Below are 21,324 nucleotides of genomic sequence, written 5' to 3' on the forward strand. Positions count from 1 at the left end.
TGGAATATTTGCCAATATTTACTAAGCAGCTTGGTGACAAAGTCAAGTACTATTCAAGCATAGCATTAGTGGTACTTCTTTTCAAACCAGGTGATTACATTGCATACGTAGGCTTTCAGGAGTGTAGCCACATAGCAACATGTAGTCCTGCAGTAATACGCCCATTCATCAATACAAAACATTCCCTTGCAGACATAATCATGCCCTCCTTTTGATACTGTATAGTTTGTGAATTCTAAGACGCGCAACCACAGATCGGTCAAAGTAACAGATTTCTCTCAATCAACTGGGCAAACTTTTTTAATTACCATGGATCTGCTTGATTTTGGCTTCTCTATTTTGTTTGACTTAATAAACATATTTTTAATCTAAGGTATTGCACTGTAAGCTTCATTCCCTACTGAAGGATGGAATAAAAGCAAAGATTGCGATTTCTGTTTCTGAAGGAAAACCATACCTGTCTATATATTTCTTGTTCAAATAGAATCGAAATATAACTACATAAATTTGTCAACTGCACAGTGCCCATTTGACCTTATTAATACTTTTTCTCCCTTATGTAGTATCTCACCTGAATAAATAAAACCCATGTAATAACACCAGCTGGCCTAAGGTAATTTGGATTCCGAAATTTATACAAGGCTAAGTAGGAATCAATTATTATCATGAATAGCCCGTAAAGTTTATGTTCAAGACCAGTCAACTGATAACCCACTAAGATTATCCGTTCTGAAATATACTTAATACAGGCTTTGGGTTAAGGCTTTAGAGCATAAGCAGTAGGGAAATATACATTGATAGAATAAATATTTACGGTTTGATGAACACTAATTGTTGTTTTAGTCCTTCTTTTTACCTTCATTCATTTCAGTTGAAGTAAACTCATACATAACAAGTAAACGACAAGTTGGAGTTGTTTATCATGCAATAAAACACTGCAGGGAGAATAAACCATAAACAACGACAACAAGTCGTTTATTTCTTATAAGAGATATCAACAATTTGTACAGACTTTTTAAGGAGGTAAAAAAAATGTACAAGCTTTGAAAATATTTACCCGTATTTTAATAATGATGACTCCCTAATAGAATCCGACCACAGCAATGTCGGACAAGCCCATTTTATGCACAGGTGGGTATTTCCAACATATTCTCACAATCCTCACATCAATTACCTGTACCTTTTCTCCCAATACCGATTGTCATCTCCCTTCCACTTTTGTATGTGATCATTTGAGCATGGTGTTTATCTGCGCTGTCCGGCTACATCTACAGAGATCAACACGCTAGTCACTTCCCTCTAAAAAGTAGCGTCGTCTGATTTATGACGTCATCAAGGTGCGAGCGCATGTTCGAATCTCCAGAAATAACGTCATGATAGAACAATGTTTTATCATGAAATAACCACGCTTTGTTCTTCTTTGTTCTTTGCGATTTATCGCGTAGCTATCTTATATCAGAACATAAACAGTGCCTTATGATCTGAAACTAATTGAACCAATCATCAAACCAGTTAGAAATTTGAAACCATATATTTGTCAGACAAAATCAAGTTGACACTATATGGACTTCCTAGCACTACATACCCCGGTAGAAAACACAGCATGTTTATCTCCTAACTAGCTATCTCTTCATGGCATGGATATATTTCAAATTTGTTCTATCATTCAAAACACTCAAAAGTGTTGAATAAACTCAGGATTATCAAAAGCATTTTACTTCTTAATGTTTACGATGAACACTGACAAGTTTTTTAGTGTTTTTTCCCTCAATTTTAAACAGTATCCATGAATTTTCTCTACAGTGTCGAGTTGACAATTCAAATAACCATCATGGCCTCTCATTGTCTCACACTTTGGTAACATGTGAGAATCAGTACCAGTGTTATTGACACAATGATTCTATCGCTCCACAGACTGGGGTCACAAATCAGTGGTAGAAACTAACAGTTTCAGTCCACTAGTCCTAATAATGATAACCTATAGCAAAACCCTTAAAAATGGCAAATTTCTACTAGCCCTTATGATACCTCAACTATTGGCCGTTTGGCAAGGACTACAGGACTAGTGCCAATTTCTAACGCTATAAATCTGTTGACACCATTCTTGCTTTTTTATCATTTTTTGAAGGAATTCAAATTAAGGTTCAACCGTACTACAACAATAGACATGGCATGCAAACAGTTCCTTGTACATCCCTGGACATAAAGAGTTAGTTCAAAAACATACAAAATGACATGGAAACCACTGTCCAATGTAACACTTATCATAAAAGGTTACATCACCCTGTAGCCATGCAGTCACAATGTCTGGACTCTAAGCTACTCTTCAGTCACATAGCTGCTATTAATTATACAGCCAGATTCTAATCCCTGTATGAATTGCTTTGTTAATCCTATCTGATCAAAGTGCCTTTGCTTGTACCTTCACTGTCAACCTTCTTTTAAACAAAGCTTGGCACTATATCATTACAGTTTTAGGAATTCAAATACCCGACCCGTGAAGATCCGGGTTAGAATAGGTCTTCAGCAACCAATGCTTGCCGTAAAAGGCGACTATGCTTGTAGTAAAAGGCAACTAACGGGATCAGGTGGTCAGACTCGCTGACTTGGTTGATGCATGTCATTGATCCCAATTGCGTGGATCGATGCTCATGATGTCAACCACTGGATTGTCTGGTCTAGACTTGATTATTTACAGCCTGCCGTCATATAGGTGGAATATTCTTGAGTGTGACGTTCAACAACAAACAAACAAACAAACAAACAAACAAAAAACTACCATGGTATGCTGACCTGGCACATTCCTGTTATTATACATCATTGTTTTAAACACTAGTGTAAGTAAAACACTTCTAAACTCTGCAGTGTTCCTGCCATCTCTCCAACAGTTGAACCATGCAACATATTCCTTATCCATATTAATTATAATATGCATGAACATCACTTATTATGACATGGGGCTGTCGGGTAGCCTAGTGGTTAAAGCGTTGGCTAGTCACATTGAAGACCAGGGTTTGAATCCCAACATGGTTACAATGTGTGAAGCCCATTTCTAGTGTCCCCTGCCGTGATATTGCTGGAATATTGCTAAAAGTGGCGTAAGACCATACTCACTCACTTAATGATATAACTTTGACCATAGAAAGGGTCTTCAGAGACAGTGGTGACTGGGAGGGATTTTACTGGTGCTTCACAACTCACACTAGGTAACATGAGTTACATCCCTTTGTACAAAAATACTATGAGATGGCAACAACCAAATTCTCAAGCTCATTGTTTGGTTTGTGCAAATTACTTCTAAATGGCGAGGGCAACTTTCTTACAACATGCAAGGATGAAGGACAGGACATCTCCAGTGTTAATGTATTACATTTATGTAGTGACGTATCAAAGTATCAACAGTTGGCAAAACAAACAGTATTTGATACACTTCATGCAATTACATAAGTGTTTCTAAACTATAGACTGCTGTACATGTAAGCTAATCATACAGAAAACCAAAAAAGCAATTTTTGACTTTTACGAATAAAAGGGCTCTTCTACTCCCGTCTCCATAGATGATGGCCATAACCAGAGGGTGAAATATATTATGTCTTTCAGACTGTTTTTTGTTGCGAATTTGCTCAAAGTTACTCCTCCAATATTGATAGATAATTAATCAATATTTAGTATCTATTATCGATCTCTATGATCTGTATCGATAGCCAGCCCTACATGATATTGTTAAGATCATATGAATCTTCAGGAAATTCAAATTCAAACTTCAATTCCACAGAAGTAAAAAATCAATGAAACCAAATTCCTGAACACATTGAAAATACTTATTCAGTTACTTGCTGAGCAGACCCGGGAAGTTCCGGGGTAGAATAGGTCTTCAGCAACCCATGCTTGCCGTAAAAGGCGACTATGCTTGTCGTAAAAGGCGACTAACGAGATCTGGTGGTCAGGCTCGCTGACTTGTTTAATGCATGTCATCGTATCCCAATTGCATGGATCGATGCTCATGATGTCAACCACTGGATTGTCTGGTCCAGACTTGATTATTTACAGACCGCCGTCATAGAGCTGGAATATTGCTGCGTGGGGCGTTAAACAACAAACAAACTTGCTGAGCAAACCTTCACACTGGTGACCTCACCGTAACAAGAACGCCTTGATCTACTTGATTGCCCTGATCATTATATAACGCTTCATTTGATCAGGGGGCTGACCTGAAGGTAACCCCAACATGACACTCACACCATTAAAATCTTTCATCCCGCAATAACCCGAAAGCATGTGACATGCTCCTTAATATCCTGCCTGGCACAGGTAAACATACACCTGACTTCAGTGAAGCTTGGTTAATGAGATGTCTCTATCGATCAGGCCCAACTCTGATCAATAACGGAACCTAGCCTTTGTCACCTGGCAAGCCTCATCAACAGCACATTTAACTTTACCATTGTAACCAAAACTACAGATACAGTAGGTTGAAAAATTATGAATTCTGTTCTCAGGCAGATGTTGTTATGTTAAGAAAAGCCTTGAGGGCTACACACTACCAAACCGTTGCTCTAATAGTTATACTCCTGAGCCTTATATTTTTTATTACTGTATTCGACTAATAAGCGCCCAGGGCGCTCTCAAAATTAGACATAGGGGGCTCTTATTAGAATATTATTTTGGTGAAAAAAAACAGAGTTGAAAGATAAATTTCATGGTTTATGCTGAAAGCCTGAAATGTTTATATACGACAGATATATTTTTCCAGGATTTAATTGCCCATAATTAAGGGTGAATATTACACACGAGTGCGTATTATACACGAATAAATAAGTCTTGTGTACATTGATCAATCAGAAGGAGTGTTAATTGGGATTGTTCACTAGCTAATATATTAGCAAATATCTCCGTGGGCGCTTATTAGAGCGGGGTCTGATTACATCGAATATGGTAGTTGGTTTACTAACATTTAGGCCTAAACTTCAATGGTTGACATGGCCAGGAGATCAACCACGACCTTTCTCTCACCCGGCTCATGCTCTATCCACTAGACCACGGAGGCGGTCAAGTTCTATGAGGTGATTATCTGCAGAAAGATTTCATCAATTATTCAAGTGAAACTCCAGGTGTGAAACTCCTGCAACAATCAGTAGTAATTCTCCCACTGTCTCACATGGTGCACATTCAGCAGACAATAGAAACCAGTTTCACCACAGGACAAGCGCAATGATTCAGTAAAGGCTCGGTGAAATGCAATACCTTGTGCCCAGTAATCTGGTTGTAATCATTGGGTTTTTTACATGAGCTGTTTTTATACATTTGAGTTTTTCATTTAATGCATGCGTTTCTGTTCGCAAGTTAATTGAAAGTAATTGGGTTTGAATAATATTTTATTTTTTTTATATTTTTTTTTGGGGGGGGGGGGGGGGATTTTACGCAGATACGCTGCTTATATGTAGCTCTGCTTTAATGTTCCCTGAATGCATCTACTGACCGAAAACCTTAATGCTGGAACTTGACACTCAGTTAACAAGTTTAAGACCTCCGTATGTTTCAGCTGTGAAGATAATCCGCAAGTAATCCTTCAGTCTCTCATTACATGCAATCTCTACTCAATATCACACACATCACAAGCTTTAATATACCTGTCAAACAGTTTCATTCCTCTATGCACTGGGGATTAACAGTGGAGGAAATCTCTAGGCAATAAGAGATGTAAGATAACAGCCTTACACCCCTCAAATACAAGCTAACAGTATCTCACCCAGGTCTTTAGACACACTGTGATAAGTTATCACAGGCAATTCAGTGAAATCGCTGGGGTCAGAAATCTATCTGGGGTAACAAGTGTCTTATCTGAAAAATAGGCCTTAAAAAGATACCCCCCAAAATGGAAATAAAAACTCCAAATCAATGACAATATAGAGATTTTTTCAAAGTATATGTAATCATTAAGTTTTCATTGATACAGTTTAGCTTAGTCGATTTGCAGACTAATTCTAGATGTAACATATGTTTTGAGGGACGTTGTGTTTATGTAATTAGGAAAATATAGAAAACTGATGCAGACATGTAAAGTGTATCCAAATGAATTGAATTTGTGTTGTCAGATATCAAATACCCTATTCTCATTTCTTCAGAATACACTATGCAAGCATCATCTTGTACAAGACGAATAATACGAATAGTGCCTGAATAAACTCATCTCTGGAGAAATGGATTAGTGTATATCTTAATGTAGACATATATTGGTGAATAAACGCCTGATCATGTTCAGCTCACATCCACAGATTCATTTGTTATAACAATGTCCAACAGTAAGCTATACCACATAGGGACAAGGAGATCAAAAGTGAGACTAAAGATAGAGCATAACACACTCACCTGACAAACTTTGTCAGATGAGGTGACGTGAAATGGGTTTTAGTGAGTGAGTGAGTGAGTTGGGATTAACGCCACTTTTAACAGTATTCCAGTTATATCGCGGCGTGTCAGCTTAATGTGGGAGGAAAGCCTGAAGTGATGCAGGTCTCAGACGTTTACCACTACGGTGAAACCCACAAGCACGGGTATGGTGCTGACAAACCTAGAAACGTAATCAGGGCGAACCAGGATTCGAACCCATAATCATAGGTTTCTGGCGTGCACAAGGGACGCAACTCTGCACAGCGAATCACGGCGCCTTAGACGACTGGGCCACCCGTGCCCCTGAATATTGCACTGTTATAGTGACGTACATGCACATGTATGTGTGTGTGACTGCTTGTACTAGCCCGGACTAATGCCAATTTTACAGTGCTCGCCCACAGAGATACCATGCCGCAGTTTAACATGACTACCCAACTCAGACAGTATACTGACTCCGAGCCGACCAGTCCTCGTTTTAGCACCACAGGGTAACAAGAAGTATCATCTGGTAACGTCTTTTGGTATGACACGGCCGGGATTAAACTCCAGACTTTCCTCCCTCCAGGCTGACGCTTTACCCCTAGACCACGGAGGCGGTCTCAACTTTGTTAGAGCACAACTGATAAAATGTTTCGAGAGTCATAACTACCAACTTACCTAGGTAAAGAAGTTTCAGAGCAATTCGCTGTTAAAAACAATCTATAATGTGTTTGCGACAATGGACAAAGAGCAGTTCCAAATGTCCTGTATATATCTCTGATCCACATTTCATTGCTATGATTCATCCTGGGGACTTGAACCTTGAGACAGTTGATAAATAAGAAGGCACACAGGCATGCTGTGTTCCATACCTGGAACTAAGCTGTAAGACAGACAGCTTTGTAAAACAAGACACAACCAATCTCCTAGTTTACACATGTAATATATAGGCATACAAAGGGGGAGAATCTGACCTCCAGCCAAGAGTCTGGGTAACACAATCATTATGTACTAGATGTAAGTTCAAAGGTAAACATTACACCCTAAGAAGACACTTTGTTGGCTGACTTGACAGTAGTTTATAACTGACAATTCAACAAAGAGAAAATATGGTCGAGGGGTCAGTGAGATAGCAGGAAATTAGTTGGTGTTTGTCTTCACCAACTTCATAAACCAAAGTCCTAAACCGAACAAGAATTAACTGGCGTTGAATGAGTTCTGAAATGAAACCAAAGATTTTCACATGCTAAAGTACTTGCAGTCATTGTTACTTTCTCGCCTCCTGTAATGTAACCCAAGACAACAAGTACTTGCTGTCATTGTTAATTTCTCTCCTTGCTCAATGTCACCCAAGAGAACAAGCACTTGCAGTCATTGTTACCTTTTCCCTCACTTAATGTCACCCAAGACAACAAGCACTTGCAGTCATTGTTACTTTCTCTCCTCACTTAATGTCACCCAAGACAACAAGCACTTGCAGTCATTGTTACTTTCTCTCCTCACTTAATGTCACCCAAGACAACAAGCACTTGCAGTCATTGTTACTCTCTCTCCTCACTTAATGTCACCCAAGACAACAAGCACTTGCAGTCATTGTTACTCTCTCTCCTCACTTAATGTCACCCAAGACAACAAGCACTTGCAGTCATTGTTACTCACTCTCCTCACTTTTTGTAACCCAAGACAACAAGCACTTGCTGTCATTGCAATGTTAGAAGTCTTAAAAGAACAAAAATGAAAGTGAATTTACTTGATATGTCATTCCAAAATATGTTATTTTATAATAGAGACATTATCCTTAATAAAAAATCATATACAGAGACTCTGCTCATCTCAAACTATAGATAACTGCACATTTGTCCTTGAAGTACTTAACTGTAATGAACTATAACTGAAACCTAATGAACTATAACTGAAACCTTACAATACAAAGCCCTAATGCTGGCCACAGGCGCAGCGACAGGCACCTCACTAGAAGCACTACAAGTAGAAACAGGAGAACTCCCATTGAAACTAAGAAGAGAGCAGGCAATATTATCGTTCTGGGGACGAACATCAAACCCTTTGGTTAAAATGATATGGCAAGACAAAAACGCTCGAGATGAAGCCCTAGCTCGAAAAAATCCCTCACTAAAGCCATCTGGGATATTAGTGCGTGAACTCATTCGAAGTCACAATTGCGATGACATTCAGCCTCCAGAAAGTCACTACAAAGGTTTACACCCTCCCTGGACTTTACAAACTCCCAAAGTTGACACTGCTTTAACATCAGAAGTCACTAAAAGAGAAAACCCAACCCTACTACGATCAGTAGCTATCACTAAAATTCAAACTACCTGGGACAGCTGGGCCCATATATACACTGATGGATCCAAGAATCCTATCAACAACAGTGCTGGTTACGGGATCCATATCCACAGCTCCAAACCCCAAGCACATTCAGTTCGCTTGCCTGATGGTCAGTCAGTATTCACGGCTGAATTGGAGGCAATTCATCATGCACTCAAACTCATACCAGAACTCCCGGAAGCAAAGGCAGTCGTCCTATCAGACTCTCTAAGTGCACTTCAGGCCATCAGTGGGAGAAACTCAAACTCCAGGCCAAACACAGTCAACAATATTCTATACGAATATACAAAACTATCGGACCAAGGGCAACAGGTGGAGCTGTGTTGGATCCCCTCTCACATAGATATTCATGGAAATGAAAAAGCAGACTCACTGGCGAAGCTAGCTCTAGACAAAGCGGATATACAGCCTATTCCCTTTAGTAAACTAGAGATAAAAAGCAAAATCAAAGCCTCCATAGCAAAAAGATGGCAAGCCCAATGGGACGCAAGTAAGATCGGCAGATGGCTATACAAAATTCAACCCAAGGTCTAACAAAAGCCAAACTCACACTCAAATGAAAGGAAAATTGAAACTGCTATCTCACGCCTCAGACTTGGTCACAAAAAGCACTATGACAAGGTTTGCTCATCTTGCAATCAGGCTGAAACCATTGACCACCTGTTACTAGAATGTCAAGACCATGCCCCAGCCCGGGCTAGGTTAAAACAAGAATTGCAGTTAGATCCGCTATCTGTCATAGATCTCCTAAAGCCAAGAGATGCAATAGCGAAGGCCAAACTAACTCTATTTCTGAGAGATGGACAGCTGCTCGAACGTATATAAACAGAGCAGCCAAGGATAAAAATGAAATCATATCAATATAAGAAAATAGAAATCATATCAATGCAAAAACAGAAATTATGTGAACACCGAAATCACAATAGATATGTGAACCCTTCTCACACACAGGAGTCCCAAAGAGGGACAGGTCAGCCGAAATTGCCTAGGCAGAAGGCGACCTCTTAAACACCTAATGCAACAACAAACAACAACAACTGAAACCTCAAATGTTAACAAGTCAGTCTGCAACTCCTGCCATTTGTCCAAAGCCATTTTTTTTCGACCAAGTAGGAACAGCTGGCCTAGCCCATATATCACTGCGTACACTGAGACAGAAATCCAGTGAAAATAATGCCAAGATGCATGTTCAGGCCAGTCGAATCAAACTGTGAGCACAGACAAGTTTACCAATTTGCCATTTAGCATAGCAAACATTACTTTAAACCAAATAACACTATACAAATTTAGTTCCCAGTGACACAGATTGTCAGGCCTCACAGGGCAAATCACTCCTTCGACTAGAGCTGTACGAAGTATGAGTACACTAGAACAGGTGCAACTAGAAACATGATCCTCCCAAATCACAGACCACACAAAAAGTTACCACTTAGATCACTGACCTGATCATTTCACGTTCAAATCTAACAAGCAGTAAATATAGGAAGGAAACTGGTTCAGTCGGAACTGCTGACATGCTCTACAGGGGACCAAACAACACGCTTAGTTCATATCTCCTGGGCCCCATTCCAGGAAGCCATCATACAGCTAAGACGATCGTAACTCCAATACATAGACATTCGTCAGGCTTAGCGCTAAGATCGTCATAACTCCAATACTTTAACATAGACTGACAACAGTCTTAGCGCTAAGATGGTTGTAACTCCAATAATTTAACATAGACTTATGACAGTCTTAGCGCTAAGATGGTCGTAACTCCAATACTTTAACATAGACTTACGACAGTCTTAGCGCTAAGATGGTCGTAACTCCAATACTTTAACAAAGACTAACGACAGTCTTAGCGCTAAGATGGTCGTAACTCCAATACTTTAACAAAGACTAACGACAGTCATAGCACTAAGACGATTGGAACTCCAATACCTTAATGGGGCAGTGGGGTAGCCTTGTGAGCATTCGCTGGTCACACAAAAGACCTGGGTTCGACCCCCCAAATGGTTACAATGTGTGAAGCTCAATTCTGGTGTCCCCTGCCATGATATTGCTGGAATATTGCTAAAAGCGGCGTAAGAGCATACTCACTTCCTCACTCCCCAATACTTTAACATTGATGTATGACAACCTTAGCGCTAAGATGAATTTAACTCCAATACCTTAACAAAGACTTATACGACAGTCTTAGCACTAAGAGGTTCATAACTCCAATACTTTAACATTGACTTACAACATTCGTAGAGCTACGATCACTTTGTGTAATGGGGCCCGGACTGAAATAAGGAAAGTATGCAATGACCAGAGCTACGATCGCTTTGTGGATTGGGGCCCCGGACTGAAATAAGGAAAGTATGCAATGACCAGAGCTACGATCGCTTTGTGGATTGAGGCCCCGGACTGAAATAAGGAAAGTATGCAATGACCAGAGCTACGATCGCTTTGTGGATTGAGGCCCCGGACTGAAATAAGGAAAGTATGCAATGACCAGAGCTACGATCGCTTTGTGGATTGGGGCCCCGGACTGAAATAAGGAAAGTATGCAATGACCAGAGCTACGATCGCTTTGTGGATTGGGGCCCCGGACTGAAATAAGGAAAGTATGCAATGACCAGAGCTACGATCGCTTTGTGGATTGGGGCCCCGGACTGAAATAAGGAAAGTATGCAATGACCAGAGCTACGATCGCTTTGTGGATTGGGGCCCCGGACTGAAATAAGGAAAGTATGCAATGACCAGAGCTACGATCGCTTTGTGGATTGGGGCCCCGGACTGAAATAAGGAAAGTATGCAATGACCAGAGCTACGATCGCTTTGTGGATTGGGGCCCCGGACTGAAATAAGGAAAGTATGCAATGACCAGAGCTACGATCGCTTTGTGGATTGAGGCCCCGGACTGAAATATGGAAAGTATGCAATGACCAGAACTATGATCGCTTTGTGGATTGGGGCCCCGGACTGAAATAAGGAAAGTATGCAATGACCAGAGCTACGATCGCTTTGTGGATTGGGGCCCCGGACTGAAATAAGGAAAGTATGCAATGACCAGAGCTACGATCGCTTTGTGGATTGGGGCCCCGGACTGAAATAAGGAAAGTATGCCATGACCAGAGCTACGATCGCTTTGTGGATTGGGGCCCCGGACTGAAATAAGGAAAGTATGCAATGACCAGCATGCCTGTTTATTGAGTCTATTATCCTGCCTGATTAATTGGTGTAGGAATACTGCCATTGTGGTCAGCTCAATAACTCCATGGTTAGGCTGGGAGTCTTATTAATGAAACGATAGGGTCTCATATTGTTGTGTGAGCTTATACATATGGAAAGTACATTTATTAACTTGAAATGGATTAATTACGATACTGCAAGGCAATTTGTGTATGAATAGTGTTTACTCATAGCTAGTTATGACACCAAACATAACGTCTTGGAAATTGAAATGACCTTTGTAACAAAAGAACTTTTTTGGAATGTAACCTCGACACTGTTAGAATTTCTTTCTGACAGTTTTTGTATTCAAGTAAACAATATTGTAGCAAAAACTGAACCTGATCTCAGAATATCAGATATGAATCAGGGTTTTAATAACTGGTCAGATTGTAATTTGGTCTTTGTGACATATTTCTAGTACGTAATTTAATTGTTCCACAGAGTTCTTGCAGGCTTTTGAAACTGCCGGTACCGATGGACTGACAACTCTAAAAACCCTCCCCAATTTTTGTCAGTCCCAAATTTTACTTAGTCTTAATTTTTTTAAAATCATCAACAATGCTGTGTACATTCATGGCTGACAAATTCGATGATGTCATGTCTGGAGTAACTTGTCATTCACACAAAGTTCAGTCACAATTACCTCTTTTTCCCCTGAATTTTTCACTTTGGTTCGAGACTCTTTTACTGATTATTGCAAATTTTTTGTTCAACAACAAAGATTTATAAAGTACTTTATTTGCCGGTCCACATGGACTGGCAGTCAGTGAGTCACTGGAATTACCGATCAAAGCAAGATTTTACCAGTAAAAAACTGGTAATTACCGGTAAACAGGATAATTGTGTTCCCACTGTTGTGTGTTTTATATTTACCAATGGGACACCTGACCTACCAGCCTTATTTAGCATTACTTCTTCCTCACGGGTGACAAAACGAAATCGTTATTTCGTGACTCAATAGTCTAGGTGTGATATAACATGCTGTAGTATACAAAGGTCTTTGACACCTGCCATGTGGAGACATATCTCATCATTGAAAGAAATTAACAAGGTTCAATCAATACATGACCCTATGATACAATACTCACATCATGGCACAAAATATCACAATGGACTGAACCTTTAGCAAATTGTTACACTCACACATTACAAATTTTTTAATACAACCAACTATTTTTCATGAGCCTGATACTGTGAACTCCTTAGTCAGCAACATTCCAGCTATATGACGGCGGCCTGTAAACAATCAAGTCTGAAGTAGACAATCCAGTGATTGACATCATGAGCACCAATCTACACAATTGGGATACGATAACATGCATAAATCAGTTCTGACCACACGATCCTGTTAGTCATCTCTTATGACAAGCATGGGTTGCGAAAGACCAATTCTGACACACATCTTCATGGCAACTACACAATGGTGCCTAATCACTCAATACAGAGACCGAGATCGCCAGATCATCTCCAATCTTCTCTCTCAACAAGCAGAAGCTACTAGGAACCCATTCTTCCCAGGATCCCCAGGTGGTTACAAGCAGAAACTACTAGGAACCCATTCTTCCTGGGATCCCCTGGTTGTTACAAGCAGAAGCTAGTGGGAACCCATTCTTCCTGGGATCTCTAGGCCGCGAGTTACAAGCAGAAGCTACTGTGAATCCATTCTTCATGGAATCCCCATATCATATCAGCGGTGTGCAAAATTAAGGTCAAGTCAAGGAGACCTTGTCATTAACAATGTTAATACATAGCTGTCAGCCTTCCTAAATTACATTTATTATTTGCTACTATCTTCTGGCTTCCATTATGACGACAACATCATCAAACAATATGAGTGGAGGATCTTGATTAGAAAGATGCAACACCATAAATACACATCAAACAGTCAATAAACATGTATAGCTTATAATGACCCACTCTTTACTTGTGTCTATGAAAATTTAATGCTTGTGATTTTGTTTTCATGGACTGGCATATTATTCATATGAATTAAGAAATCATATTCTCGTACTTAAGTTGGAACTTGCAGCTATGTTTATGCAGTGACAGAAAATATCGATAGTTTTCAGTGTATCATTTTAGATGGATTTTAGAGTTGAATTAAACCTTGGAACTGAAGTTTCCTTTGAATATGATAACCATAACAACAAATAAAAAGTAAAATTTGAGATATGACTGATGTGTTTTTTCTTTACCCTAATAATTTAAGAAAAAGAAACTTCCACATTACCATGTGTTAATTACTACCACTCATGATCAAAAGAAAAACAAATTTGAACAGCATTGCATGTATTTTATTGATATGGTAAATACAATTGAAACTATCAAAATTCGTAACTGAAATCGATACTATTGATCTGAAAGTGATTCAACAATTGATTTATTGACTTTAAGTGCTTACCAATAGCAATATATCGATATTTCGATTTATCGTGACACCCCTAGTAAATTATTAAAATACAGATCTAGGATTTGTTTATTTTACTACTTAATTAAAAATTTAAAGTTTGAACTACATATATGGAAATAAATACAATTGAAACTATCGATATTCATAACTGAAATCGATACTATTGATCTGAAACTGATTTAACAATTGATTTATTGACTTTAAGTGCTTAGCAATAGCAATATATCGATATTTCGATTTATCGTGACACCCCTATTCAACACTTACACTAGTGTGTTCCTACCTCATTCTCCAGAGGACGTCCCATTCATACCCGCTGCTGGCAAAAACATCATCCAAATATCTCCACATGGAACATAACAATACTTAACCAATTAGATATACCTGTACTCTGACAACCCATTACCAATATCTACTGGGAGCTTAAAGATCCACATTCAGCTTAGTCCTAAATCGCCTATGAAAATCCGCTGTCCAAATTTAATGAGACAAGTCTCCATTTAACAGTGGGTAATATCATCATTTATTGACAGAGAGTTTAATGGGCAGTTCTGATAAACTGTAATCACTGCCCTTAATCATGAAACTCTAAATAAGTGATGACTGTACCGACACATTTAAAAGTAGTTTTGGTTAGAGTCGGACTGGGTCAGCACTAGGGCGTCAAACTGCATGGTAACGGGCGACTGATGGCGCCAAGTTGGGATGGTGCCATGGTTTCCTGGTGGAGGATGGTTTGCCTATACAGGAACTTGTAGCAACAACAACTCATGCTACTGAAGCTGAGCTCAGTTCTCAGTTTTATCACTTACACTGTACATTAGGCCATACTGAAACAAGAAAACAGCATTATCACTTTCCCCCTGCATGTGGCACATTAGAATTTTGTTTGTTCAAATAGCAGTGAAATTAATACACACAAAAAAACCTTCTCTGGTAGTTTCTTAGACAATTTGTCCCCATTTCACACAGTATGCACTAAGTTGAAAAGCACGGAGCAAAATAATAATTGACGGGACCAATTTTCAAACTCAGTCTTTTCAGAAAATTAGACGGAAATACAGAAGGATGGACAGAAGCACAGGCAGACAAACTCCATTCCTATAATAACAAGAGTTTGCCACTAACATGGCTATATCCCCCGCACCTGTTGCAGAATTTATGACATGATTAAATCTAAACAAATCCTAACCTTTTTTAACCTAGGTGGAACTTGTCATGGAAATTGTAAAAAAAGAAGAGTTTGGAACCTAAGTCCATCTTGTTGCCACGGAGACGTAAAAAATAAACATTTCTAAAATTTCTGAATAGCAAAAAGCACCAGTTCAGCATGTACTTGACAGACCTGCAAAGTTTCATGAAAAAATATTGAACGGTTTCTGAGTTATGCTCCGGAAATGAAACGTGACGGACGGACGGAGCCCGTTTCTATATCTCCCGCCAACTTTGTTGGGCGGGGGATAATAATTATTAAACTTTATCCCTGCCTCACCCCAAAATGACATTGCTACCTGCAGTGTATAAAATTCAACAACAAAAATCAGGATATCATTGCAAAGTTACCAGACCAGATAAAATGTTGGCAGTCCAGACTTTTCCAGGTTAATGAACAAAAGGTAACAAAAGGGTAAACATGAGAACAGTACTGTTTAATGTCAGTTCTCAGAAAATAACAATAAACTGGTGGATTGTCAACTTCGTAACTTTAACCCCTTTGTTTGTACTTGATGAAATACACCATGTATATACCTACATAACATTCATGCTTTATGTAAGCACATCGACAGTTAATGTGGATGATTCCTCAAACAGTTGTTAAAAAACTAACAAAACATATTGCCTCAGACCTCACACTTTTGAAAAAATATTATGACAATCTTATAATTAATTTATAGTGAATGGAAAGTTCAATCCTGCTTTATAGTGAGTGAGTGAGTTGGGTTTAACTCCGCTTTTAACATTATTCCAGTTATATCACGGCGTGTCAGCTTAATGTGGGAGGAAAGCCCGAAGTGATGCAGGTCTCAGACGTTTACCACTTCGGTGAAACACACGAGCATGGGTATGGTGCTGACAAACCTAGAAACATAATCGGGGCGAACCGGGATTTGAACCCACAATCATAGGTTTCTGGCGTGCCCAAGGGGTGCAACTCTGCACAGCGAATCGCGGCACCTTAGACGACTGGGCCACCCGTGCCCCCCCCCCCCTTAGCTTTATAAGACAAATTGCCATGTTATGAGCCAGAGTAAGATAGGAAATTACCCCTTAAATCGTGCCTAGCAACCTGATCAGACTATATGTCAACATGCAATCTCATTCTTTATACTGTTAAGTCTAGATAAAAGCAAACAAAATGTCAAATAGTCAAATTCAGCAGTCACAGCTAGTATAGTGATCATAATGTTTTCTCAATCCAATGTTATTTGTCAGCTGCTAAAATAAAGGACATACAACAGACCATCAAACTTGTGTAGATGAATAGAAAACAATTGTTTGAAAGATTTATATACAGCATGCTGTGTTGTCATGGAGTAACCTCAAAACAATACAAAAATGTTGGTGAGCAGCTTTGATCTATAATTCAAAATTAATTCAACTTTTACAGTGCTGTAGTAGGTTCTTCCATGGTGTGTACTGTGAACGATGCAATCACAGGGTACTACAATGTTTTGTACCCTTTATGGATTGATTATTCCTCTTGTCTATTTCACTAACTTAAGTGTTTAAATTCAACGAGGTTCTGAAGTCTTTGAACTTTGCTGCAGTAGTATTTTAATCTAGAGACCCTTTAAATCTTTTTTTTAACATCATGGAGTCCTTTGCTTTCATGCTAAACTAAACACTGTCATTCCAATCACTTCAGACTGTAAGGTTAAACTGATAGTTTGCCGAGTGCAGAACTCAAGCCTTAATAGCTTCCATGCACTGTCTATACTGACCATATTTTGGGCCTCTCTCGAACCAGAAGGAATTCCTGCGTGGGCGTGCCTCGGAACCTGAGTTTGAGACTGTCATATGGCACCATGTTGAGACCATGTACACCTTTCTGTGTGAGCACCGGCAGGCGGAGAGGCATTCCCCGACACACAGACACTACCATACACGTGCCCTCCGTACACAACACCTTTGACAGCCGGCAGAATTAAATGTGTATTTGGCAGCACAGCTCCATTGTGAGCTGAGTTTCCAATGAGGACTTGAAAGCATAAACCTGTGTGAGATTATATGTGAACCAAGGAGAACACCTTTCCATCCATTGACAAGCCAGCCACTGATAAAAGCCGGCTAGTTGATATACAGCACAAGGCGTACTTCGACCATTATCCGTCAATGTTTCAACCGCTGACCAGGCACGTCATGTAAAGACTGATAGTGCTCCAGACAAGCCAATACAGTTCAATTTGTTGCCAGACCCTCACAAACTGTTAACAGGCATCCAGAACAAATCTCCTTATTGAAATAGCTCTACAGCAAATATTGCTTGAATACTTTCTCCACAAAGACGAGGTTTTATTGCATTAATCCCACTGAGAACATTACATGGGAAGTTTACCAGGTTCACATCCATGTGGGGAAAGTCGCCATCCAATTATGAAGAAAAGTTCAAGTTACACACTTTCGGTATCGCATCTCACTTGTGACAACACCATAAGTCTGTACAGACATGAGCTCCCTTTAACAAGAAGAAGCCGACCTAGTCATGTGTCCAACAATCACACCCAGGTCAGTGTCTCACCGAGATGATGAATCAGTAATGAAGCACCCCCCTGCCCTGCTGATAGAGCATGGAGTCAGTTCAGCTCCACATCACTTCAGAATTCACATCCTCACAGCAACATGTAGTTCTGTCAGTTTGTATGTGGCAGACATCTTCAAGGAAAGTTTCATCTCCTCATCAGTCAACCCCGATCCAATGGTGTCCAGTTCCACCGACAGCAACAACTGGGTTCAAGTCACATGCCTAGCAGCAGCTTCAAATGATTAATATTTCAATAACACAAGTTAGTAACAAAGGCTAGCCATGACAAGATGTCGATATACATTAACGTAATGAACATGGCCCATCTCGGAGGTTATTACCATCCCGAATGCACTATGATCCCACCTGCTTCGTCAATCCAAGGCTAAATCAATATACACAATAATCAGGTGTGGGAGCGACAAATTGACTCGTGTTGGTGACCGGCAAGTCATTCCTTGTCAATACCAGATCTGTCTATCATAACAGCTCCTGCACTGATTGACAGGCAGGGTATGAAGTGTCTATTGATTGACTGCCTTGACTTTTATGTCATTTTTTTCTCCAATAAATCAAGACATAAATCCATTCCACGAACATACATCCCATATTTATGTGATCCTATATTCACTATGTCTTAGGTCAATTATCCGTTACTCAATCGATTTACAAGCTCCTGATACAGAACTTTCCTTAGCACTATTGGTTGTCAAGGTAGGAAAAAACTGTTTTCCTCACTGGTAACGTTCTCACAAAGAAGCAGTGACTGCTCTCATTCAAATCTGACCAAGTCAGTTGAATTCTCAATCAATTAAAATACATTTTGCTGAGTGTATCAATATAGACACGTTACCATACACTAAAACCTACAAGGACTGAGGGGAGTATGCGCAGCTCTGTGTTGGTATCAAGGAATGCAATCAAGCAAACATGGTTATTCAACTGTTTGACTGCTCCTAGATTACACCGATACGACTGCTATACAATTAGTCAAGTGTCCTCAGGTCCATACAGTCTGGACAAAGTGCCGAGGAGACTACAAGTCCCACTGCTCAAGGGCCTCAATTAGTCAAGTGTCTTCAGGTCCGTATAGTCTGGACACAGTGTCCTCAGGTCCATACAGTCTCGGCACACCGTCCTAGGAGTCAACGAGTCCCAGTACTCGAAGGCCACAATTAGTCAAGTGTCTTCAGGTACATATAGTCTGGGCACACCGTCCTAGGAGTCAACGAGTCCCACTACTCGAAGGCCACAATTAGTCAAGTGTCTTCAGGTCCGTATAGTCTGGACACAGTGTCCTCAGGTCCATACAGTCTGGGCACACCATCCTAGGAGTCAACGAGTCCCACTACTCAAAGGCCACAATTAGTCAAGTGTCCTCAGGTCCATACAGTCTGGGCACACCGTCCTAGGAGTCAACGAGTCTCACTACTCAAGAGCTGCAATGAGTGAAGTGTCTTCAGGTCCATACAGTCTGGGCACACCATCCTAGGAGTCAACGAGTCCCACTACTCAAAGGCCACAATTAGTCAAGTGTCCTCAGGTCCATACAGTCTGGGCACACCGTCCTAGGAGTCAACGAGTCTCACTACTCAAGAGCTACAATGAGTCAAGTGTCTTCAGGTCTGTATGGTCTGGACACAGTGTCCTCAGGTCCATACAGTCTGGGCACACCGTCCTAGGAGTCAACGAGTCCCACTACTCAAGAGCCGCAATTAGTCAAGTGTCTTCAGGTCCATACAGTCTTGAAACAATGTCTTCATGTCCGTACAGTCTGGGCACAGTGTCCTCAGGTCCATACAGTCTGGACACACCGTCCTAGGAGTCAACGAGTCCCACTACTTAAGGGCGACAATTCAAGAGTCTTCAGGTCTATACAGTCTTTACACAGTGTCTTCAGGTCCGTGCAGTCTTGACACAGTGTCCTAGGAGACTACCATCCTGCCTTCCATGATTAAATATGGAAAGTGTAGGTGTGTCGGACTCAAGGCAGTTGCTGGGCTAGGTGCAAGTCATCATTACACAATTACCTGCACTCTAACTGCTGCTCTCGGTCCTACTGTTAAAGTCCTAATGAGCGATGGATCACCACTGCCATATCAGACAGGGGACCTCAAGGTTAATTATACACATGGTGATAGGAATGATACATGATACACATTTCAATTACAGGCTCAACATTGACCTTATATCTTGTTCTAATTAATATTTTGGGATTATGAGACTAAGATCAATACTTAATCTGATCTATCATGTTATCTTAAAAAAATATTTACATTTGATAGCAAAACATGATAATCTGATAGTCACTTAAAAAAATAATTATGCTGACTGAACATTTTTATCTAGATTACCGCCAAAAATGCCAAATACATGTTGATACATTGTCAGTCTGCAACTGTTGCCACAAGTCTGACGTCAGATTCTGTTAAAATTTTGTCCGGTCTAGTAAAGTCAGAATTATTAGTCCACATAATAAATCGACAACAACGTTCATGCTAGTAGCTTCGAAAAGTTTTTGGCACAGACAGCAATGAATTGCCACATATTACACCCTGAGTGAGTGAGTGTGTGAGCGAGTGTGGGTGCGTCAGGGCTGCAACGTATACACTATGAGGCGAATGTGATGCATATCAAGAATACAGGGTAACAAATACGAATATTTCTTCATGAATACAATAACAAGTCAGTTGTTGATGTATTATTTTTCGTATTCAGTGAAACAACAAAATCAATTATTTAACATGGTTTGACCCTGTTGGCAGTGTTAATTACTATTATTATATAATACATTTATATACCACTTATCCAGGTACTAGTACTAGTATCTGCTCTGACCACTGACAATTAGGTTTTGATGGTCAATGTGAGTTTTACCTAGGAAGTTTGCTTCTTTGGTATGGTTTGAGAAGGACCCCTTATTTTGCTAACTTTCGAATACTGTATCATCTAAACTAAATGGTATATGTTACAGTGATATGTAACGGCAAAGGAAATGAACCAGAATGTGGCTTGTGGGATGAAATTGAACTGGGCCTTACATACGTTTGGCTTATAGGAGTGAGTGAGTGAGTGAATATGGTTTTACGCCGCTTTTAGCACTATTCCAGCAATATCACGGCGGGGGACACCAGAAATGGGCTTCACACATTGTACCCATGTCGGGAATCGAACCCGGGTCTTCGGCGTGACGAGCGAACGCTTAAACCACTAGGCTACCTGACCACCCTTGGCTTATAGGAGTTTTCAG

The 21,324-nt window shown here is 40.1% G+C and overlaps 1 protein-coding gene across 2 annotated transcripts in view; it reads right to left on the bottom strand.

The window, feature by feature from the left end:
* Positions 1 to 21,324, bottom strand: part of LOC139480136 (uncharacterized) — a 78,584-nt gene that overhangs the window by 24,849 nt on the left and 32,411 nt on the right. The gene's annotated exons all lie outside the window — the stretch shown is intronic.

The sequence above is a fragment of the Haliotis cracherodii genome, unplaced genomic scaffold (genome assembly GCF_022045235.1).
Source record: "Haliotis cracherodii isolate W230 unplaced genomic scaffold, xgHalCrac1.p SCAF_4, whole genome shotgun sequence".
In the NCBI taxonomy this organism is placed as follows: domain Eukaryota; kingdom Metazoa; phylum Mollusca; class Gastropoda; order Lepetellida; family Haliotidae; genus Haliotis; species Haliotis cracherodii.